The sequence below is a fragment of the Castor canadensis genome, chromosome 13, assembly GCF_047511655.1.
Source record: "Castor canadensis chromosome 13, mCasCan1.hap1v2, whole genome shotgun sequence".
NCBI lineage: Eukaryota > Metazoa > Chordata > Mammalia > Rodentia > Castoridae > Castor > Castor canadensis.
The window spans coordinates 44,870,937-44,895,510 of NC_133398.1; the positions used below are offsets into that span (position 1 = coordinate 44,870,937).

At 40.3% G+C, this 24,574-nt stretch overlaps 1 protein-coding gene across 2 annotated transcripts in view; it reads left to right on the forward strand.

Annotated features, from left to right (window-relative positions):
* Positions 1-3,344: 3,344 nt before the first annotated feature.
* Positions 3,345-24,574, forward strand: part of Mob3b (MOB kinase activator 3B) — a 182,450-nt gene continuing 161,220 nt past the window's right edge. For both annotated transcript variants that reach the window (XM_074051677.1, XM_074051676.1), the window contains exon 1: positions 3,345-3,536. The gene's annotated coding sequence lies outside the window, so the exon portion shown is untranslated. The remainder of the gene's footprint in view (positions 3,537-24,574) is intronic.

The window sequence follows — 24,574 nt, forward strand, 5'->3', positions numbered from 1 at the left end:
CATCCCTTCATTAAATCCACACAACTACTTATATTATTATCCCTTCTTTATAAGATGAAGTCACTGAGATTCAGAGAAGTTAGAATCAGTTATGGATTTCTGACTCTGAAGGCCATCCCCTTAATCATCATGACACCTGGTCTCTCTGGTTCCTTCCAGGTGAGCTGAACCTGGACCATCTCTTTCTTTTCCACAGAATAACCTAAGTCATGAGTACTCCTATCCAAATTTCTCAAATTTATTCCATGGTAACTTGAGAGGATCCTCTGAAGCAGCATAAAAGCTGTCATCTTTGTCTTGGACAAATGTATGCTTGTGGCCTCTTCACTTATGTATCAAGACATATAGAGCACTAGTGGCCTTAAAACCCAGAATCAATGCCCCAGGCTTACAATTATGTAATCTTAAGCAAGTCACTTAATCTGTCCAGCTGGTTACTTCCTCTATGAAAGGGAAATGGCAAAGCCCATGCTTATCCAAAGGTCAGGAATGGACCAGCTGCTCTCAGTGTCCATTTTTGCTCTTTTAGAACCTTATGAATCTAATATGGATGAACTTGTGCTCTGGACCTACAATTATGGGCCCATAGTTGCCCTTTTATAATGACAGAGTTCACATTCTTCAAGAATATTTTACCCACAAAGAAGTTTATTTTTCTCTTTTACTTTTTGCCCTTGGAGTTTATAGCCTGAGACATTTCTTTGGCAATTGCTTCAGGTAATTTTTCCCCATTAATAACTACTAACAAAACTCATTAAATTTCCTTTGATCGTTAGCCTAGTATTTGGGATACCAGTCCTTATCATCTAACTACACATCTCATCCTCAAATCAACTAAATTAATCTTGGTTTCTAGAGTGCAATTCAATTTTTTTTTCTACCTTCCCTTTCTTTCTTTTTTATTTTTTGATGGGATTGGGCTTTGAACTCAGGGCTTCATGGTTGCAAAGGAGACGCTGTACCACTTGAGCCATACCTCCAGTCCATTTTATCTGGTTATTTTGCAGATGGGGTCTTGTGAACTATTTTCTTGGGCTCAAACCTCAGTCCTCCAGATCTCAGCCTCCTAAGTAGCCAGGATTATAGGTGTGAGCCACTGGTTCCTGGCTTGACTGCCTTTTTGTTGTGTGCTTGCACTGTAGAAAAAGTACTCTTGCCCAAGTTTTCTCTCTTTTGTCTTCTGCTTCCTCTTTCTCTCCATACTATCTTCTTCTATCCTGTCTTCCCCTTCTCTTGGCTCTTGTTCCTCCTCTTCTTCATTTTAGTCTTCTTGTTCCTATAACAAGGGCCTTACCAATTCTCATAACCTTATCAGTCCCTAATTACTGCCCTCAAAGTCCCATCTCCAAGTACCATCACACTGGGAGTTAGGGTTTCAACATACAAATTTCAAGGAAACATAATTCAGTCCATATCAAGTACATACAAGTCTCTTGATCTAATCTAGGGCTAGGGCAATGAAGAAGACGGACAAAAGTCCCTGTTTTCAAGAGTTTACATTCATGCAAAGAGAAAAAAATAAATCAGTGCCCACCCAAGATTATGTAATAGATCTCCATAACTTGTGAATCTGTTACATTTCACGGAAAAGAGGAATTAAGTTTGCAAATTGGCTGATCTTAGCATGGAACGGTAAAGCTTACCAGACCGATGCAATCACTAGCACTCTTATAAGTGAAGGAGAAGGCAGAAAGGTCAGAATTGTGCAATAAAAGGACTGATGTTTTGCTGCTGGTTTTGACAAGGAGAAAGGGGACCACAAGTCAAGGAATGCAGGTGGCCTGTCAGATGCTGGTAAAAACAAGAAAACGGATTCTCTCCTATAAACTTCAGAAAGGAATGCAGCCCTTCTGACGCCTTGATTTTATCCCAATGATAGCTGTGTTGCACTTCTAACCTACTGATCAATAAGATAATGAATTTAGGTTGTTTTAAACCACTACGTTTGTGCTATTTTCTCCTGCAGTCACAGAAAGCTAATGTGAGCAGTAAACAAAATAAGTAAAATATATAGTGTGTTAGTTTACAATACATTCTCTGGAGAAAATGAGAAAGGAATGTAGATGGGGAGTGTCAGATGGAGAGGATGATTGAAAGAAGAGGCCTTTGGTGAATTTGAGCAAACAGCTGAGGAAAATGAGGTATTATCTAGCAATGAAGCTGCTGAGTAGTTTAGAAGACTGTTCTAACCAGAGGGTACAGCAAGTATTAAGGTCCTGTGATAGAAATTTCCCTGGTATTTCTGGGAGCCAAGAAGAGTATCATAGATAGAGAGGCATTTGTGATGGGAAGGCTAGTAAAGGATGAGGTATAGAAATATATTACACATATCACATACACATATAATCCTAAATTCTAATTAATATATTTCTACAACTCTTTAATGTGTGCAGTAAGAATTGTGAAATGCAATACTTAGTCCTCGATATTCCTCAATCAGTATGCATTAAGATACTATTTGAAAGAGATTCAGAAATTATGGAAGATCCAATTCTTTTTCTGAGGAAGGCAGGAAGCTCATATTTGAAAATTCCTGCCACAAACTAAGAGTATTTTCAGAGTTAGCTTACTTTTTTTTTGTTTTTCTTTTTGGCACACTGGGTTTAAACTCAAGGCCTCAGCTTGCTAGGCAGGTGCCCTTGCTACTTGAGCCACTTTACCAGTACTGGGGTTTGAACTCAGGGTCTCACACTTCCTGGGCAGGCTCTCTACCACTTGAGCCACTCCACCAGTTCTTCTTTGTGTTGGATATTTTTGAGGTAGGGTCTCTCGAACTATTTGTCCCCAGAGCCTGGCTTCAAATTGCTATCCTTCTGCTCTCCGCTCCTGAGTAGCTAGGATTACAGGTGTAAGCCACGGAAGCAGGGCCTAGATTACTCTTAACAACCATTCTGCAGGGCAGATATTGCTCCCTCCAATTTATACACAGCCATAGGTAGACAGAGATCATACAAGTAGAAAGTGGCTGGCAGTGAGTTTTACTTCAAAGTTCATTCCATTACGCTCAGCTTGTTCTAGTATATCTGTGGAATATCAACATATTTTCCGATGCTCCATGTCAGGCAATGACATTTTTTTAAGTCAGAAAATCTTAGAGAAGCCATTTGCCCCTTTCTAGGTACCTTGGAAGTGGCCTTTGTGGACCCAGAATGCAGCCTTTCGGATCTGACATCATTCTTACTGTCACGGCCCGAGGGTCAGTGTCTTTTGGGCAGGGTTGGAAGACCCCTTAGACTGCTCATGTCCCCTGCCTCTCTGGAGGTAAAGGCTACTGGACTTCTCTCTCCCACGCAGCAGCTTTTCCACAGGCGGCCGCCAGGGGACCCCGCTCCGCATATCGGAGCGACAGTCGAGCCCAGGCCGGCTGTGCGGCGCGCTGGGTGTCTGTGGGGGCTGCTTAGGAGCCACGCAGTTGCTGCTGGAGCCGCGCGCGTGGATCAGCAAGCGTCACCCCTGCCTCCAGAGCTCACGCTTTTACTATCACGCCAGCTCTGCTGACCCCGGACGAAGGGAGCCGACAGGACCCTAGACAGAAGGTAAAAACCCCACGCTAAGAACCCGCTCCAAGAGAGGGGGGGCGGAGCAGCCCGCAGCAACTCGCCCCGGATTGCGACTAGGCGGGCAGAGGTGCGGGGCGCGTCGCGGGCTGGTGCCACAAGAAGGCGAGAGGTGGCGGATCCGGCTCCCCACCGGTCGTGGGTGGGCTTCCGGGATTGGAGTCTGGCTTAGACCCGTGCCCACGCCTAGGATTCTAGCCCGCTCCTGGTGCGCACTTCTCCAGCACGAACGAGGATCCAGTTCCCATCCAGGGATCTGTGGCCTCGATTCAAAAAGACAGACCAATAAAATCCTTCTTTCAGGGTGCAAATCCGACCCCGAGCCTATGTCGAATCACAGATGCCTGTAGGGTGCGCGCTGGACTGTGGTGGCGGGAAGACAAACTTTTACAAAAGTGCGTCCGGGATGGGGGAAAACGCTGCGGTGTCTTGAATGCGGAGGCTCGGCTTGGGGCTGCGTGGGGCTCCCCATCCGGGTTGCCCCAGGGCTGTTGATGCTTCCTGGAGGGAGGCAGGGTGTAAAGAACGACAAATCCTGCTGAACTCTTGGGACAACTATCAAACACCTGGGATCCCAGCTCCTCCTTTTTCTTGCACTGGAGAAGGTGAAAATCCTTCAACTTTTGATTCCCTCCCCACCTTTGGACTCCTCTAGGGAATAGAGGGTGGTAAAAATGCTGAAAAGTCGACTCTTGGCGCTTGCCACATACCAGAGACCCTAAACCACTTGGGCTCCCTCCCAATCCCCCCCTTCCTAATCCCCAGGGACCACGCGACCGAGCGGAGTGAGGTCTGGACGAGTGGCCTTTTGTTTCTTCGCGTTTCCGCTATTGTTTGCTTTTCCAGCATCTAGTGGGGCTTGGGGAAAGAAAGACGCCCCTTTCGCCCCCACTTCCCTGCCTTCCACGCCAGCCGCTGGGCCAGTTTGGGTCAGGGATCTAGGCTGGGGAACGAGAGGAGCCGAACCCCGGAGAGGCCGCCCTCCCGGGGCCCTGTGGTTAGAGGGCGGAGGGAAAGCTGTTCCTTCCCCGCCTCCTCGGCTGCCTGTGGCCCAGGGCGCATTTCTCAGATCTTATCCCCGGCGCACTGCAAAGCGCGCAGATCCGAGTAGGGTGTTGCTTTCAAGAGAGTAGAAGCAAAGTTCCGCTTCCACTCTCAAAATCCAAGGTGTCCAAAGGTGGGTTTGTGAGGACTTAAATCGTGGCTAAAGGCGTTGTGGCTGAGCCACAGCCAGGGCGGTGGGAGCAGGTCAGGGCACCTCTGTTAGGCAGAATGCCGAGGTTCTGGGGTTTTCCTACTTCCAAGGGCCGAAGGGCTGGAGAGTAGCCATAAAAAGAATGGAAAAGCAGATAACCTGGGAAGCCAGCCTCAGGACTTTGCCTGAAAATAATGGTGTAGTGGTTCACTCGGAATGTACTTGGAGTTTGCCTAGGACTCCAGTTTTAAACCCCAACCGCCCGCCCTTCCCCCCATTCCCCCCTCTCCCGTTCCCCTCCTCCTCCTCTCACCCTCCCAGGTAGGAAAAGTAGATCCGTGAGCTCGAAGTACAGATGTGGCCAGAGCGGTTTAGGCTTCCAAGTCCAGAGAACAGGTGGCTTGGGATGGCCTGGAGTTCCCAAGTTCGCCTGTTAGTTTCTTACACGTAGTGCTGATTCTTTGTGAGTGTGGATTATTTATTAAGGAATCAGGGCAAAGGCAAAGTTGCCATCCAGGAAAGACAGGAGCCCCAGATGGTTTCAGGAGGGTGGCTGAGTCTGTGCACCTGTTGGAACCTATACCTCTCCATAGCCTTATAGTTGACCTGGTGTTGCCAGTGTTCTCTTTGGGACGCCAATCAGTCCCTACCAAAGAGACTCACCCTTTTTTTTTTTTGTCCTCCAATTTTTGATCCTTCCCCAAATTAGGGGAGGGAGGAGGCTTATATGGGAGCACTTCCCCCCTCCCCGAGTACTGGAGATTGAATTTAGGGCCTCACACTTGCTAGGCAGGCAAGCACTGTACCACCTGAGCCAGCATCCAGTCCTTGTGGGGATGCTTGTTACCTATGTACCCCTTCAAACTTTTTTCCTTCTGATGCTGGGGATGAAACCCAGGACCTCCTCCACACTAAGTAGGTGCTTTGTTACTGAGCTGTGTTCCAGCCCTCATTCAGACATGTCATGTGGAAACCGTGCTGAGCTCTGCACAGGTATGGTTTATCCTTTACTGACTTAAGAGAATTTTTGAGCTTCCATTCCTGACTGCTAAGTGAGGAATGTGGACACACAGACAACTTTGTTCTGAGATTTCTGGATGTTACCAGTGGAACCACCAAAAGAAAAAAAGCAAAATCTTTGAAGTACCAGAAGCCACTTTATAAACATTTCATTATGAAAATGATCCCTAAGGAAGGAAACCTTTGAAATTTGGCAGCAGCAGCAGCAGCAGAGCAATAGAAAGGCTGCTGAAGTCCTGCTTTGGGTTCTGCTTCTTCAAGAAGTACTAGAGGCATCACCAACGAAGAAAAAGACAATGCTCCTCCTAGTTCACCCTAGTAAGGAAAGCACAGTGATTATAAGGGAATATAAGCTTCTATGGTTTATTTAATTTTAGAATTAAAAAGTATTTCCTAAAATTATTGTAGGAAAAATAGAAAAATACAAAGTGGTGGGAACTTTTTTGAAGAGGGTAATATAAACAGGACTCCAGTGAGCAATAGTACTCAATTATTTTCTTGGAATAAATTTCTGGAGATATGATAGGAATTGACACACTTTTTAGACTACTGAAGATTGCCATAGGCAGGTGCCAGCTTACCCTCTCTCCAACAATACACAAGAGAGTCTGCTAAAACCTACACCCTACATTATCCTCGGTTTGCATCTCTGCCATGCTAATTGGAGGAAAATACTCTGTTTGTCTTATTTGCAGTTCTTTAATCAGAAGTGAGAATAAATAATTTTCATATTATCTGTTAACATTTCTTCCTTTATGGTGTTGTCAGTGTGTGCCACTACTTCTTTTTCAGTGGGGCTATTCTTTTTCTTTTGATTAGATGCTCTTTATAAGAGATTTGTTCTGACTTCTGCCCCTGTCCACACAATCAAACAATCTGTATTGACTGAAAAATCAGCTGCTTTGGGCCAATTCTTCCTCTTCTACTTTTCCAGCCCTTCCTCCTCTTCATCCTCCTCTTCATCCTCCTCTTCTTCCTTCTTTTCTTTCCCCTTGTGGTGTTGAGGATTGAACACAAGTTCTTAAACACACTAGGCAAAGACTCTGCCAGTAAACTACATCCCAACCCTCCTTTCACCAACTGTCTTCATTCAGACGTAAGAGACACTTGGCAAGACTGCAACTATAAGTTACTCAAGTAACTGCCACCAGTCGAATTATTAGGGGTACCAGGCCAAAGCATTCGAGAAATCCATGAAAAATACTGGGTGTACATTTTCTGCTTAGTAGCTTGCATACCCTAACTCCTTTATAGGTTGTGGTGCTTTTTTCTCCCCCTAAATATGGAACAACACTAGATCATTTTATTGTCTAATGCTTCTGCTGATAACTCATAGGCCATGATCCACAACTGAACTTGTTCTTTTAAACACTTATTCTAACTTTTTGTCTGAAATTTGCCTTATTTTCTCTTTATCATAAGACTTTCTTTCTTTGACGATATCATTTTGAACCCTGTACTTGGAACAATCTTGAATCTGAACAGTTTAGCAGCATGCTGGTAATAGTCTTTAGCAGGCAAATCTCCCAAAGGTTGAACCAGGTATATCTCACCCTATTCTACTCATTTGGGTAGCCACAGTCTCTATTTTTAATTCTTGTTTGAAAATAGTTGATTCTAAAATGGGGTGAAGGAGAAAAAGGAAAAGAAAAATCATTTAACGAAGTGGCAAATTATAACAGATGGAAGGCCATATAAGAAGAGTTAAGTAAATAATCTAGGTTGTCTGTATACAAAATAACTTTTAAAAAATAAAGATATTAAGGTGCCATGTACTCTTAGAATATTTAGAATATTTAGTATACTTACCTGAGAGGAAGTAGTCTTCCAACTGGGAAAATTCAATGTAAAATTCTTCCATAGTATGACTCTAGGTATTCATTTTAAGTGCACAAAGAAACAATGAAAGAGTAATATTATAATTTCTCCTGCATTTTCCATGCCTTTATGTTTTGGTTTTTTTTTCATTGCTAAAGATTGAACCCAGGGACCCATGCATGCTAGGCAAGTGCTCTCATTGAGCTATATCAACATCCCTTTCCATACCTTTAGGTGTAGGGAGCAAACACTATACATCAAGCATGATGAGTGTGCTGCATAAGAATCAGTGGCTCCCAAGAATTAAATAGGAGCTTAAGGATCATGTAATTCAACCATCTATCCAAATTTCACTAAGGAGCTTCACTCTTAAGGTAATGACAAATCATTCTTCAAACTGCATCATTTCAAACAAACCAAGCTGACAAACAATAGACCAGAAATTTAAACATTTTTTTAGTTGGAAAGGAGGGAGGAAAAGGAAAAGTTTTACTCTACAGAGCTTGTATAAGCTTATAATGTGATGAATTAACAAATGTGGCAACTAGATGTGTAAGTCATTGAAATGTTACATTTTATAATAGTCTCTGCTCAGTATGTTCTAGCCATTGTTTTGGTCACTTTCAAAGGTGGTAGAGCAAAGCCAATGAAAAATGGTCAAAGAAGAGAGAGTAGAAGATGGAGAGGAAATCTTATTCCTTTAAACTTCTCTTTAAGACTCTGTAACAAAATTCCCGGGGTCACCTAGGAGATAGGTGGCATTACCTTTCCTTTGAGAGGTAAATGTTGCTGATGTTCCAAGGTCAAGAGATAGCAAACATTACATAAGCTACTATCAGTCCACGTGAGAACAGAACTGACTCTAGAATACCACAATCACCCTTAAAAAGAAGATTAAGGAGGAAAAAAGAGAAGGAGATTTTTGGAGGAATTGTAATTTTAATTCTAAAAATATACCTTGTTAATTACAAGTTGTTGAGATCCCAAAAGAAGGCAAAACATCTTCTGATTTCCACTTGGACAATCTTCCAGGCACAGTGATTATATTTCTTTTCTTTCAGGTAGTTTTTAATTCTGCCAAAATAACTCTTCAATTCCTGGGTGACCTGCAGGAATGCCCTAGCAGCTGATTGTTTCATCTCATCCTCTTTCATTTCTTTCATGTGTTGATTTTCTCTCTTCTCTTTCTGTAAGCATTGTTTTAGATACTTCACTTGCTTAGAGAGTCTTCTTTTGATATGTGTCAGGTATTTCTCTTCCCAAGTGGAGGTGAAGGAGTGTTGATTGAAGATATTCAAGGCCTCTGTGGATATTGCATAGAAGGTCTCCATCATGTACCTTTTCACATGGGGATATAATTCGTTCTCTTTGGGCAAGTCAAAAGCTTTGATTTCTCTTAGGCATTCTCCAGGAAATGAATTGCTCATGTATATAAGTCCTATAATATCCACATGTGTTTTATTCAAGAGAACACAGTCCTGAGACAGGATGGGAGTAATGAACAAGCCTACGAAGAAGAAAAGCCATAAATACTTTGGAGTCATGTCAACCTTGGTGCTCATTTTTTTTTTCTTCCAAGCTAAAAAGTCCACAACATCCAAGATTGGCAATAATGTTTTAAGTCTTCTTTTGTGTGAATTTATATACCTGAAGATATTTAGTGGGAGGAGTTTTTTGTTTTCTCAGTCTGCATTTTGCAGCTGTCAGGGCTGAGGCCTCTTTTCTTTGCCTTGAAGGCATTTTTGACTTTGGATGACCAGGCAACTACATTGAGATGGTATCTTTTTTTTTTTTTTTTTTAATTTTAAAGGAAAGTGAGCAAAGCATTACCATCCTATTACCTTAGATGTCTTGGTGACCCATTCTAGTACTGAAGATACATCATAGAAAAAGTGATACAGAGGGACTGGGATATAACTCAGTGGTGGAGTGTTTGCCTAGCATGTGCCAGGCCCTGGATTCCATTCCAAGTGCCACAAAAAAAAGTCACCCAACCCGTCTCTACTACAGAAGACACAATGATCCTTCAGAAAATATACATTTTTGTACCCTATCCTATAGACAAATACTCTCTCTCATTAATTATAGACATTAACTGTGAATATTGATGGCTAAGTCACCAGAGCATAACACAGTTTAGGTTTTTCCAATCATGACAAATTAAGCTTCTGTATTTGGATATTTTCTCTCTTTATTTGATTTTTTTCTGAGTCTCAAAAATCCCAAATATAAGGTGAAGTTGGCTTGGTTTTCTGTTGGTGTTCTACAACTACTCTTTCCTTTAATTACTTTCGCTTGCATTTCATATGCTCTGGTATCTTTTTCAGAAGTCCTCCAGTGGGTTGAGCATATGAGATTTTCTGCTTCATTAGTTCCTACATTATAATATCATATAGTTTTTTTCCTTTTGATATAGTTTAGACAGCATTTTAAAATTTTTGCTTGGTTGTCTTTTCTTCTAACTTTGGTGGTCCTGGACTCTGTGAAGTATTTTGTTTGTTTCTGGTTAGTTTTTCACTGAGGAGGTATATGGTAGGAGGTCACCCATTTTAGCCAGCCTAAATATGACTGTGGTAATTATGGCTCGCCACCATTTATGGCTTTTACTTTGACCAAATAACTTTCTGGTTATGCCCAAGGCAAATGGATTCCTTTCTGCAGGAAAGCAAAATGGGATGTCATTAATTGTTTTGTCATTATGAAAAATACATATATATAAATTAATTTTCAAAAAATCATTTAAAAATGATTAGCAGCCAGAGTTCTACAACAGTGATAGTCTTTGAAAGTTTGATTTAAAAATTCTTGTCTAGCTGAGTGTGGTGGTTCATGGTTGTCATCCCAGGAGGCGTAGGTAGGAGGATTGTACTCTGAGGCTCTCATTAAGTTACAAAACACAAGTTTTGCAACTTGTTAAGTTGCAAAAATACAAGAACCTGTCTGAAAAATAACTAAAGCAAGACAGACTGAGTGCACAGCTCAAGTGGTAGAACACTTGCTTAGCAAGCACAAGGTCCTGGTTCAAACCCCAATACCACCACCAAAAATTAGAAAAAAAAATTCTTGTTTAGTTTCTGCTCATAGGTGATAAAGGTGGCAAAGTTGTAAATAAATAAGATTTCTTATAATCTTGGCAGTTTAGACTAGTTTCTTATCAGAAGAAAACTTACCGGGTATATTACTGTGTATCCTCCATCTATATAAATTGTGATTTCACAGGCAGACTTCCTGGCATTACTAATTTTAAAAAGAATCTGGAAAATGGACCATTTTATGCCAGATTATAAATTGGCACACTCTTCTAGAGGGCAAATGGTGATATGGATCAGGGTCTATAAAATGTGCATAATCTTTGACTCAGGAATTCTTCCTCTTAGAATTTATTTGCAGGAAGTAATGATGATATCCTCAAGTCTTAGGAGTTAGAAGTTTGTCATAGCAAAAAAATACATAAAATAAAAGAAAAAGAAAAAAAATATGTTTGGTCACTTGGGTGGATATATTTTGTACCTTAAAAACTAGCTTCCTTGGTAGTATATAGAGTCTGGTACCACTTTTGTTAAATATAGGTATATGCATATATGTACATGAAAATTTAAGAATCACTATCTATGACTGGAAGAATAATAAATGATTTTTATCCTCATATTTCTTTTTACACAGATTTAAAATTTTTTTGTTTCTTATTTTAAAAGGTAAAATTATTTTTAAAAGAAGATACATTTTTAAAAAGAAAATTATTATATATCTGAAATGGAATCAGTGCCTTTTTTTAACTTAAACATGTCCACGCTGGAGTACTTCAAAAGGAAATGTCAATTTCCCTAAGGCTCAGTTCCAACTCAGCTGATAAGAACAACATAGAATATTTGGGTGTTCAATGTACTGTTCTTGGAGCTTTTCGTTTAAAAACACATTTTTGCATGTCTGTGTACGTTTGTGGTCACACCTACACACTCACAAGCACACATGTACACACAGTGTTTGTCAAGTGCAAAGCACCTACCACCCAGGCCCCTGCTTTCTTACATTGCTTGTATAGCTTCTACCTAAAACTTCTTGAACAGTCCCAGTTAGAACTACGTATTCCTCTTTTCGGCTTTTCCAATGCCTGGTCTTCCTTAATTATTGGTTTTTGAGATGAATAATTGTATAGGCGTTGATCTCCAAATTTAAAACACTCCCTACCCCAACATGATCACGGTGCTTAGTGTACTTTCCACTTGTTTGAGACAGTTCAACAGCCCTAACCAAGTTGAGGGGTTGTTCAGTTGCCTTGTTTTTAGAAGAATTTTCTGCCCATAGATGATGGAGATGGCAACAGATTTGGCCATTGTCAATCATCTCAAAGTTTCCTGTATTTCCACCATGCATGATTTTGTCATTTTAGCACCTCAGTCCTGATTTCCTTTCTTTACTATTGCCACTTCATATAATGTCCTCATTCAAAAATTTAATTTTATGTTTATCACATGTGAGTCATGGCCTCAGTCCTGCAGAAGAAGGAATAAGCTGTAGTGCATGATTTTGAGGACCTTGCGTTTGAAGAAGCAGTGGTTTTTGGAGTATTTTAAGTAGTTGGAGTAATCCTACAGCTTTCGTGTAGCACGGATCTCATTACCTTACCCATATGCCCCAAATGTTAATCAGTGCTGATATCAGCAGCACTCATGATAAAGAAGGAAAGGTGGTTAGTATGCATGTTTGCCCTTCTCCCACCATAAGGATTGCTTATTTAGCAAGGAAATATTCAGAACACTCATACAATATCTGAGGCATACATGCCCTATGTCAGGTAAAAATCATTGATTATTGATCTAAAATTTAAATCTAACTGGGTGTCTTTATTTTATTAGGCAACCCTACTCACCATGCAAGCTCCCGTTGATCTCTGTGAGCAGAGTTTACAAATAGACACCACCCTCTTTAGGAAGCCTTTCCTCTGCTATTTCTCCATTTCCTGCAGAGTTATAGATTTCATTTCTCTGTGCTTGTACACATATCCCTAATAACAGTGCAGAGAGGGCACACGTGAACCCCCCCCCACACACATGCGTGCATGTACACTCACACATAATTGCTAACAGCTCTAATTAGAACCTTATTGGATCATTGATCACTTGGTCACATCACCTGGTTGTATCTCAAAATAGATAATTGAAAAGAATTATAGTGTAAGAAAACATTTTTGATCCCTAAATGTGTCTGTCACAACTGCGTGGCCTGTCATTAGCAGGATATACATTTGGCATGCTAACTGTTTCTGTGACATCTCCCCTTATTTCCTAGCTTGCCTGGGGCAATTTATGTGCAGCCCAGATTTCCTCTGAGGGGAAACTGATTAGCAAGGGGCTGCCCTCTTGTCCATGGAACCATGTGAAGTCCATGTGGATTTTCTGGCCAACAGTAATGATCAAGATGCAATTTGACAGTATAGAGACATGAGACAGTTCAGTCTAGACAAAATAACTTTGATTCAGCTCAGGGGCACATGGCATCTGCTGTTCAGATTTATTACTTCCTATAAAGTGGCAAGTTTCAAACCAGGGTGAGAATAACTTGTTGATCATCCTGGTTGCGGTGTGTGAGCCTGAGTCATTCCATTTGTGAAGTCAGAAGGTGATTGAGCCCAGGAGACAGCCTGGGGATAGAAAGGTTGCATCCAAGCTTGGAGGTACTTTCCACAGGGCATATAGATAATAGTCACCACAAAGTTGTGTACAGTTACTTTAGCTCAGAGCAACCATGTGAGCTTTGTCAACTCATTCTCACTGTCTCCCCTTTGGGGCCAGCTCTTACATGGTTCTCTGGTACCTTCTTTGGCTGGATTTCTCATAAGATTGTACCTCATGTAGAGTCCCATAATGACTATACTAGCAATACACGGTTACGTCCATATTGAGAAAATTCACCCCCTTCAGGGAAAGCAAAGGCTGTTCTCCCCTGTGACAGTTACTAGTTACTAGTTTGCAGTTACTAGTTTGCAATGTGCCCTTGGTTATATCTTTCTCCCCACTAGACACTAAGTCCCATGACGCAGGTGCAGCAGCTGATTTCTTTGCTGTGTCTCCTGCCTGGATGCTCAGCAGGATCCACAGAGATTCAGAGACCTGGATCACATCCATCGGTGGGTACAGGAAGACTTATATTTGTGTTTTTTTAATTCAAAAATAGAATTATAAAAATTTCAGTTTTCTTTGAACTTATTCCTGTATGTGTATCTCTTTTACTGCATAGAAGATATTATTTGGAGATAATGTTTTTAGAGTCTGTATTATAAGCCCTTCATGAATGCGAGGCCTAGGGCAAATGGTTCACGAGACCGGCATATATTCGATCCAGGTACTTAGCACAATACCTGGCACATAAGTAGGTGCTCAGTTATTATTCCTTGGATGACTGAATAAAAATAATGTCTCAATGACAAGGAAGTTAGATCTTGGTTTAGTTCTTGTTATGTTTGGATAACAGGAGGACAAAATCAGGTGTTGGGAACAATTGAGGAGATCACAGAATGACAGAAGGCAGCTCAAGTATCCACTGAATGTTCTCTACTGCTTCTGATGCTTCCCTTTGAAATTCCCTAAGGTCGGTTAAGTCATAAGCACTTTTGTACCTCCACTCCAATGATATCACACAGCTATGTACTCTTTGGTTAACTCTTATATCTCCCCCTCCAGACTGGATGACTTAGTAAGTTTTGTATCTACAACAGCTCTTACATAAAGGCAGTAAATGTTTATGGAATCAAAAACTGCCATGTGATTTCTTATGGTTCTCAAGTCTGATTGGATTTTAACCTGGTGTGGGTAACACCGCTGAGAAGTTCTAAGATCATTTCCACCTATCACTACTTCTTTGACTCTGTGTAGCTGTCATTTTGCTATATCGCCATTGGGGAGGGAGGCTCTTTGGACAAACTAACATCCAGTTCTTTTTATGTACATAGTAGCTTCCTACAGAGGAATAATTTGAACGGTTAGAAAATGATCCCTGGTAAAGAAATTTACCATGGTGGAGTAAGTATTCAAGTAAATATATATGTACCATTATTAAAACCTACTCTCTGTTTTGGGATTACTATCCCAGCCTCATCCACATTCTCATTCCACTACAGGCTTCTCTGGGTCCTTTTAAGCCCATATGGGGCTTTCTGGGGTAGTAGTAAGGGGTTTCAGATGGTGGTAGTGGTGAAAGAGATCACCTATCAGACTAATATTTTCCTTTATCCACTGAGTAAATTTGGGTTTGTTCCCAGATCACATCCAAGAGTGCTTGTAGTTTAGGAAGAAATTCCAAGAGTAGAGTGGGTAATCAACAGAAATATCCTGTTTACAATATTTAAGGACTTGGTGGTATAGAAACGAAGGAATGTCCCCTCTTAATTACTATTGGCTTGCACATGGTCATAATGTTCCTTGACATTTTTGAAGAGCAGTTATGGAAAAAATCCAAGTTGGCACTCTTTAGACTGGTAGAGGACTCACATGTTGCAAACTGTCCAATTTTTTTAGTGTCTAAGCAATGCCTGGGGTGAGAGTAGGGTCTGGGAATAACCCAGACACAGAGAATGTGGAGAAGGCTTTCTTTTCTTTCTGGCAACACTTCTGTTCCTAGGTAGCCTGTGAAGTGTGGACTCTAAATCATAGACTGTGGGGTTTTGAGGGCATTTAGAAATACACTGTTGAGGTCAGAGGGGTGAATTGACTTGTTTAAGGTCACAGTGCTACTTTGGAGCAAAGCTGGACTGAGACAAAGGTCCTCTCATCTTCATCAACCTATGTTCTCCAGTGTCATGTGGAGAACTCCCTTCCCTCTGCCCTTCCTCAGAGGAGCAGGCCTCCCATTGTTGAAAGAATGGGGATTGCGGAGGTTCCCTGTTGTCCCTGCTTCAAGGCCAGACTTGAAGGAGTCCACAACTCAAGCTCTTTGTGATTTGTCACAAGGCCTTTTCTGCTCTGGGAGGAAACATTCACTAAAAGAGAAAACCTTAAGTTAAACCTGATACCCCTAATATTTCTATAAAGTTATTTAGAATTATACAAACAAAGACTCCATTTTCGCAGACTTCTAGGTCACTTTAGCTCTCAGGTCACTGACCTGGAGAAGCAGCTTAAAATGGGTTTCCTAGGCTGGGGACATGGTTTAAGTGGTTTCCTGAGGTCTGCTTGACTTCCCACCATCTGGAATTTATTTATTTATATATTTATTTTTGGCTCTCCATTCTATCAAATTGTATCATATCTTTTCCACACCTCAGATGCAATAAACTGTACATATAATTGCATGAAAATTGAATTTTCAGATCAGTTCAACAACTTTGCCTGTTGTTAGAACTCTATCACTAAACTTTAGCAAGTCACTAAAACTTTTTGTGTTTCATCCTGTAAATAGAGCTCATATAGAGAACCTGCCCCAAAAATTGTTTATAGGAATGTAAAGTATTTTTGTGTTGTGGTTGAGCTTTCGTTTATCATGTACACAGTAAATGATAGTTGCTGTCATTGTCATCTCCATCATCATCAATTTCCTACAATTTTAGACACAATGTTAAATTCCAAGAATATAAGGGCAGATGAGACAGATGGATTCCCTTGTAGATTTATTCCTGGAGCCAGTGGTACCTGAGCTGAGGTGTGTGGTGCATTTTTTTTTTTTTTCCAGTACTGCAGTACTGGGGCTTGAACTCAGGGCCTACGTGTAGATCCACTCCACCAGTCCTTTTTTGTGTTGGGTTTTCGAGATAGGATCTCGTGAACTATTTGCCTGGGCTGGCTTCTAACCACGATCCATTCTCCTGATCTCAGCCTCCCGAGTAACAAGGATTGCAGGCATGAGCCACCATTGCCCAGCTCCTGAGATGAGTTTTAAAAGGTATGAGTGATGAGAGTTTGAATTAGGGCAGTGCTGGTAAGGATAGAAAAGAAGGGAGTACTTAGGAGGTAAGATGTGGCAATTGATTTGGAATACAAGGAGGATGAGAAAGAAGAAAAGAAAAACCAGGGAGAACCCAAATTTCTAGTGGGGTATTTGGTTGTTTTTAGCTAGGGAACAGGCCCAGGGGAGTGACTGGTGAGTTCTGTTATAGACAAGTTGCCCTGAATGGCAAGTGAAGGCGATGTCTGTCTGGCAATTGGATGTGTGGGTCTAGTCAAGCAAGAGTCTGAAGCAGATGGGAGAGAATTTGCAAGTACTGACAGAAGCCACAGGGGATAATTTAGATCATAGTAATCAGTGGGTCTATCTAGAGAGAGTACATAGGGAATGAAAAGACTTGGGTCAACGTCAGAACTGTAGGAATCTCCTGTACTTAAAGAGCAAGTAGCAGAAGAGGAAATGGAAGGATGTTTCCAGAAGCATGAGGAGAATTGGGAGGGATTTTTCACTTTATCTTGCTTCTTTGCCCAGAATTCTCCTCACATGCACTATAGTGCAGCTATTTTCTAGTTAAACTCTCTTTTCCAATGTTGATCTACACCTAACACTGACTTACAGATGAGATACTTAAAGCCCAGAGGACAGAACTAATTCACTGAAGCCTAAGAATAGACTCTTTAAAGGGGCTATTTTGGCAGATGCTCCTTCTCATGGCCTCCTCATTAGGAAGAACACTACTCATGAATTTAGTGCCCATCCTAGTCCAGTGTAGTCTACTGTGATTTTCTTTTAACTTCATTCCATTGCAAGGACCCTTTCTGAAATAAGGTGACATTACAGGTACTTGGGGTTAAGACTTGAACATGTCTTTTGGGAGGACACAGCTTGATCCATCACAGGGGATAAGGTGCAGAGAGCCCAAATAGGGACAGGATCTTTCAACATCCCAGTGTATTGGAAAAAAATGACTGAGAGGCAGACAGTGAGCTAGCTTGGAAATACTTGACCATAGGTCTTTGTTAGAGAGAAATGTATTATAGGAGCAGCTGATATTGGGGTTAGTTCCCATAAAACTGGCAACACTATGAGCTAAACATTGTCTTTAAGTGTAGCATGCATAGTTATTCATGATAATAAAGGATACTATTTATTTAGCAATTACTAAGTGCCAGTACTTTACCTACATTTTCTTGAATTCTCCTAGCTGTGATAGATGTCATTGCCCTCAATTTAGAAAAGGCAATGGAATCTGGAAATATTAAGCAACTTACCCAAGGTCACAGGGGTAGATTTTCACAGAATCAGGATTCAAAACCAAATCCGTATGAGGTCATGTTGCCTTTAGTTTGTTTGTTTTTGAGACAGGGTCTTTTAATGTAGTTTAGGCTGGCTTGGAGCTCACAATCCTTCTCCTTCAGCCTCCTGAGTACGGGGATTACAGGCTTGTACCACCATGCCCAACTTTTTATTTATATTTATTTGTTTATTTTGGTGGAACTGGGGTTTGAATTCTAGTCTGCTTTATTAGCGCTCTACCGCTTGAGCCACTATTTTGGAGATGAGGTCTCTCAAACTATTTGCCCAAGCTGGCCTCAAAGCATGATCCTCCTGGTCTCAGTCTCCCAAGTAGTTAGGATTACAAGCATGAGCCAGTGCATCTGGCATCCATGCCATTTTTTTATAAGTCTGGGGTTGTATCTTGTAGGTGCTTTAAGTGTAGCAGAGAGGGAGTTGTTGGGGGCTGGGGTGATATAACCAAGTGCAGTGTAAGCCTATTCGAAATTGTCACAAGGAATTTCCCCCTGTACAATGAATATATCATAATTTAACAACAACAAAGCACTAGGGTTCTAATAGGTTTTGTGCAAAATACACTGTATCTATCTACACATTACTAGACTATTTCATTTCTAAAAGGACTTAAAGCCACTTAAAGAAATACATACAAGGGAGTAAAGAATAATGAAAGAAATCGAGAGTTGAGGGAAAACAAAATAAAGTCAGGAGTACAATTACAATATAAGAATGCATGTCATAATATCCAGTGTCATTATTTCTGAGGGTTGCAAATTTGTCCCTGGGTTTTCAACAAGCGAAGAGAAAATATGATCTGTTAAAATTTTCACAGTATTGCCCTGGAAAAAATAAAGGAACAAGTAGAAATAAAACTTTTCTTGGTACTAAGTTCTAGGAGGAATGTTTCCTGAAGGCCTTCAAAAAGAGAGTACTGTGGGAATGTCTGGGCAAAGACCCCCACGTCTCCCTCACAGCCGTAATCACCACCACAAGCATTGCAGGGCTGATTTGTGGAACCTGCCTTTATGCAGGCTGATATCTCCTTGCTAGTTGCAGCTCCTTGATGGGTGCTGCAGAATCTCAGTGGTTTTTCTCATGCTAAGCTACAGCAGTTCAGCTGGATTGGGGAAGCATTTCTTCCTCATTGTCCAAAATGGGGAAAAGTCACACATTGGCATTCCCATGAGCAAGCAGCATGGAAAGACCACCCTGACATTTCCAAAGCGTTTGCCCAGAACCAAGCCTGCATTTCCTATTATAGGTGCAGAGGAATTTCTGGAGAAACAGTTTGTAGGCACCAGTCTCCAGTCAGAAGCTGGAAACAAACTATTCTGTCAGATTGACCCAGTGTCATAAACAAAAGTGAGGTATTTACTGGGCTTCCACATGGTCCTATTTTGATTTGATGTATACTGATCTACTTGGAGTAGTCCTAGATGCAGGGATATAATGAGGCAGCCTGGGGTTTTATCCTACATTGAGATGACTTTTTGTTTCTCCTAAAAGAGCATCATCATAAATTGGATGGCTTAATATTCAAAACCAGGATAGCCTCAGTATCTCCAAATATTATAACTAATTAAGTATTGACACACCTACTGGAATAATCAATTTTGTATACTTCCTTTAAGAGTAAAACTCATAGTGTGAAAAAAACCATGTGAATGGCCCCAGAGCCAAAGCTTCTTTATTTTCTCAAGGGAGATAGAGTTAAGAGAGCAGAAATTGGGAATGCCTTACACATTCTCCCCTCCAGGACAGGGCAGTAGCACTCATTGCCAAAGATGGCAATATAGTTTCTCATGGGCCGTCCCCATTGTGAGACCAGCAATGCTGAAAGTGTCTACTACATAGACATTTCATCAACTCATGCATCCATCTTTGAGGGCATGTTGCCTGATACAAGGGCTAAAAAAGGGTGGTGATGGAAGGTTCATGTCACCATAGAATGTCCAGGGTTTCAGACAATAAAAATAAAATTGCAGGGATTTAGAAATGCTATGAAGGAAATAAATAGGGCAAGAGGGTAACTGGGTGAAGTGGTAGGTGAATTAAGACCTGAAGGATAAAGAAATCAGCCATGTGAGAGCTGGAGGGAGAACATTTTGAGAAAAGACAACAGCAAATTCAAAGGCCCTGATGTGATAGAATGTAGGATATTTAACCACAAGGAAGATTAGGTACATGGAGCAAAGAAAATGGAGTGTCTGGCACTAGGATAGAGGGGATTGGGTAGGGTGTGGCAGGATGCAGAGGAGTTTCAGTTTTATTCTAAGTTCAAAGAAAACACATAAAGTTTTAAACAGGAGAGTTGTATGAGGTGATAGGTGCTTTAGAGAGACAATTTTGAGGGTATTTTAGGGGACAGATTGGAGAAGGGGAAAGAATAGAAGCAAAGACACTGGGTGACAACAGATATTTCAGTGGGCCAGGTGACATTGTGGTAGTCTAGACAAAGTTAGGAGCAGAGTGGAGCAAAGTCGAGATGGAAAGAATAAGACTGACTTGAGACATGCTCTTAGTAAGTTACTTATGGTGTGTTTGGCTAGCATCTGTGAGCACCAGAAGTGGTTTTCCATAAGTGCCATTGAGTACCCATTTGTTTATGTTTTCACTGAATTAACATGATAGTCTTTTGATAACCTGTAAGTAATCTCATTTGCCATTAGATTTTTAACTGGATGCCCTTAAACCAAGTTAGGTTCCTTATACTTTAGACAATGATATAAATAATTTACTGAATTGGTCTTAGGTTGGGGTTGGAGCTTGAATTTCCTAGGTTTGGCTTTAGGCTCAAATTTCTGAGTGTTCTGTGTGCTATGTGCACACAGAACAAATGCATATGCCCACATATTTTAACATTTAAATAAGATAATGTGTTTCATGGTCTACTTAAACCATAGACAACTATCTATAGCCAAACCATAATGGAATATAAATAGATAGCATAGTCATATGGCTAAGAAATGATGTAATTTCTTAACTTAAGAAAATTATCCTGATCTGTTATTTATTAAATATAAAATCCTATACCTGACAATGGCAAGTCTCTCCAATTTCACTTTAAAAAAAATCACAGAAATGTCTTGCCATGCTAACAGCTGACTCAAATGCACAACCATAAAACACTGGTGTTTCACAGGGTAGATCAAGATGTTTCTGTACCTGAAGTCAAGCAATAGCAGCCTTTCTTGTGTCACAGAGAAACCAAATAAATAATATGAAGCATCTATATTTGAAATGAATTTTCAATATTTTTCTTAAACTTTTAGCATGACCAATGATTTACCTAGAGTAGAAGCTAGTCTACAATATCTTAGTTTTAAATTATTTTATGGGTTATTGTCTGATTAGATTCATTATTTTTACAAATAATCTCAGTGTTCTGAAAAAGTCTCAGGACTTCTAGATATCAGCTGCATCCAATATGGACAATGGCTCAAACATGATAGAAGCATTTTTGGCTCATCTAAATTTGGAACAGGAGTACTTGAGCTGCAGTTGGCTCTCTTCAAGTATGATAAGGGACACAGAGGTGTTCTGTTTTGTGGCTCTGCCATCTTCTGTGTGGCTTCCAGAGAGAAGGGTTCATCTTTATCAAGGTGAGACAAAGGGATAAGTATGGAGGGGACTAAATGAGGTAGGCTTGGAGGGGCGAATCTCACTTCGAGGGGCACATCTCACTTCTACTTGACCACATTGGCTAAAGCTTACATAGTCACAGGGAAGGGTAAGGGGTTGCCAGGCAGGCCCAGACAATAGAGGGAATAGTTTGGTAAACAGCTCACTTCTGCCATGTTCTTGATCTACTTGGACAAATAGTCTGTAATCAAAATGTATTGGCACTGGGATGCATTGATTCAGGGGGTCAAGATGGCATGAGTGGCACACTGTAGATACTCAATAAAGATTTTTTTAAATCTACTTGGAGACAATGGGAGATGTCAGCTGTAGGTAGCTATCTAGTCTGGCTCTTTTCTTTCTTGAAAGAGTAGAAGAAGAAACATTGCTGAAATAAAAGACTAAATTTTTCAAGGCTATATAAATCAGAAGATAAATGATTAATTTGGTATCTTGAAAAAGAAAAAAGCATACTTTCCTTATAAGAAATGTATTTTGGTTAGAATGGTACTATCATTTGCCCTCTTTATAATCTCCATGTGGTCAGTGAGAATGCAGGAAGCTGTTTATGGGACCCTGATTCTTGACCTGATGTAGGGGCCAGGCGAACATGATTCCAGGGTGTGGCTGGAATTCATTTTTTATCTTCTGTGGCAGAAGGAGGAAAAGGCACTCCTGGCCTCAAGAGAAGAGGCAAGAGCCAGGGTTCACCAAGGGCTCCACACAGCAGCAAACTTTGAGGAGCATCCCAGGGGCTGCACCATGTGGAACTTGGGGCATCCTACTGCAGAGACAAGCTGTGGGTTGAACCAGAGATATCATGTAGCTAAAAGAGAGGATGGAGTGATTTTCAAAAAGTATCTTGAAGTGAAGAGTGTTCATATCCATTTTCCCAAAGTTGGTCCATGAAGCATAAATTTTGCTAGAAGCATCATAAAAAAAAGGATTTTGTGGTTAAAGGAATTTAGAAAACCTTATACTCACAGTGTATATTGCATATCAAAAGTCTTTAAAATCTTGTATCTTGCATCAAGACACCCATTAAACTTTTAAAATCCATGATATGGCAAATGTACTTGACAATGTACTTCTTAAAATATCACATGTAATATCCTGAGGAACTAGTGTTTTGGGGAGCATACTTTGTGAGACACTTATCTGAATAGAGTATACAAAAAAGGTAATGCTAGAAAAGAGAGCCAATGTCTGAATTCTGATGAACTATATCTATGGAGGATTACAAGTTACTCTTTTGTTTTAGCAATATAAGCAGTAACAATGATTTCATCATAAACAAATATGAGGATGAAAAACATATCTTTTTATTGTAAAATGCCTTTACCCTTTACTTTTATTTTTTCCCCTTCTTTTTCTATTACCATGTAAACATCTTACTTTAAAAGAATCACTTAAATTATACTGTTTATTCTTTCCAGATGATGTTAAAAATTCCTTTGAAAGAAAAATAAAGTTGTAAATAAAATGCATATTATTACTAAAAGATATTACAGAAATTATTGATGTTTCTTTAAATTTGAGGAACTTGAAGTATCTAGGGCAACTTACTCTTTCCCTTGCCACATCCTTTTTTCCCTCTCTCTCTTTCCCTCCCTTCATTCCTATGACAAATACACATTGATATAAAGAATTATTAAACTCAGAATGTCTCAATGTGTGAGTATATTTGTGTTTTTATTGGGTAAATAACTTTATCTCTAATGTGAATGGCAAGCATTAATGGTGAATGCTAAAAAGCATTGTATTAGTCACCTGACCATCTTATGGCTTTTCCATAGACTTAGACTTTGAGTATGTGACATAGTATACAGATGTAGATCTGTAGCACAGGTCCTGCCTGTCTTACAATGACACAGCAAGCATCACTAAACAATCACTGCATTCATCCTTGCTAAGCCCACATGGTACTTTCTCCATGTAACATGCAGGTAGCTTCTAGGGATCGACTGGAACTGGAGCGATTTGCTTTCCCTGGAGTAGTGGAAGGACTAGAATTTTAGAAGACCAAGCTTCTGTTTTAATGAGGTGTTTGATTTTGGGAAACAGCCTTAGTGGGCACCATTTTCTTCTTTTATTTAGCGCAGCTGATTTATTGTATTGTTTCAAGCGTCCTCATTAATGTTGTTCCTATCTATAGGAGCTGTCTTGGAGATAAACTTAATTTAAAGTCTGCATAGTTTTTCAGCCTGCCCACCTAGGACTCCATTTGGGTTCCCATTTATATTTATTAGAGGTATTTGATACATTATCTCTCTTATTCTTTTCTGTATGAGTTGAAATTTTAACCTACTTTAATGTATTTTATTTATTTATTTTTAGAGAGAAGTTTTGATTTTTTGCATTTGGTGTTATAGACCCCTCTGTGAGTTTGTCTAGAAGAGCTTTGGTCTTCTATCTACCTCTTCAATATCCCCCACGTCCTGCCTGGGCTTCTTGGGCAACCCCTACTCTTGGATTCCTCAGTTCTTAGAGAAGTCTTTAGTGGCTTAATGGGTGAAAACTCCAAAAGAAACTTACGTTGCTTTAATGTGATAATTAAAAAAAAAACTTTTCAGTTCAGATCTTGCTATGATTTTTTGTTTGTAGAACATCAACATTTAGTACTAAGAATTCAAGAGGGCTCAGTCAACAGAAAGTTTGCTTTAGCCAAAAGATGGTATTATGATAGCAGTGAAATAGTTTCTTCAGGAACACGTTCATAAGATTTGAATAGCCCAGTACCTATTACAGAAAGTCACATTTCCCAAGTTTATTCCTCAGTTAGCTAAAATGGTATAGGGCTTTTGGTTGAAGCTATATAATAATTCTTTATTGGTACCCTCTTTTTAGCCTCCCAACAGTTACTTTGATTTTCTTTGTTTTTGAGGCAGGGTCTCTCTATGTAGCCCAGACTGCCCTCAAACTCAAGATCCTCCTACCTCAGCCACCCGAGTGCTGGAATTATAGATATAAGCTACCATATCAGGCATCTTGAATTCTTTAAAAACAAAAACCACCAAACAAAACTCATAAGCATGCCAAATACATCTGAAAAGAAAAAAATTGTACTATTATCATTATCAACTTGAACTATTATTCAAGCTGGATTGCTTGAACTTAAACCAGATAGATGAATGATTTCACTACAGAGATGAAAGATAATTATCATTTCTAAGTGCTGAGTATGTAGGAC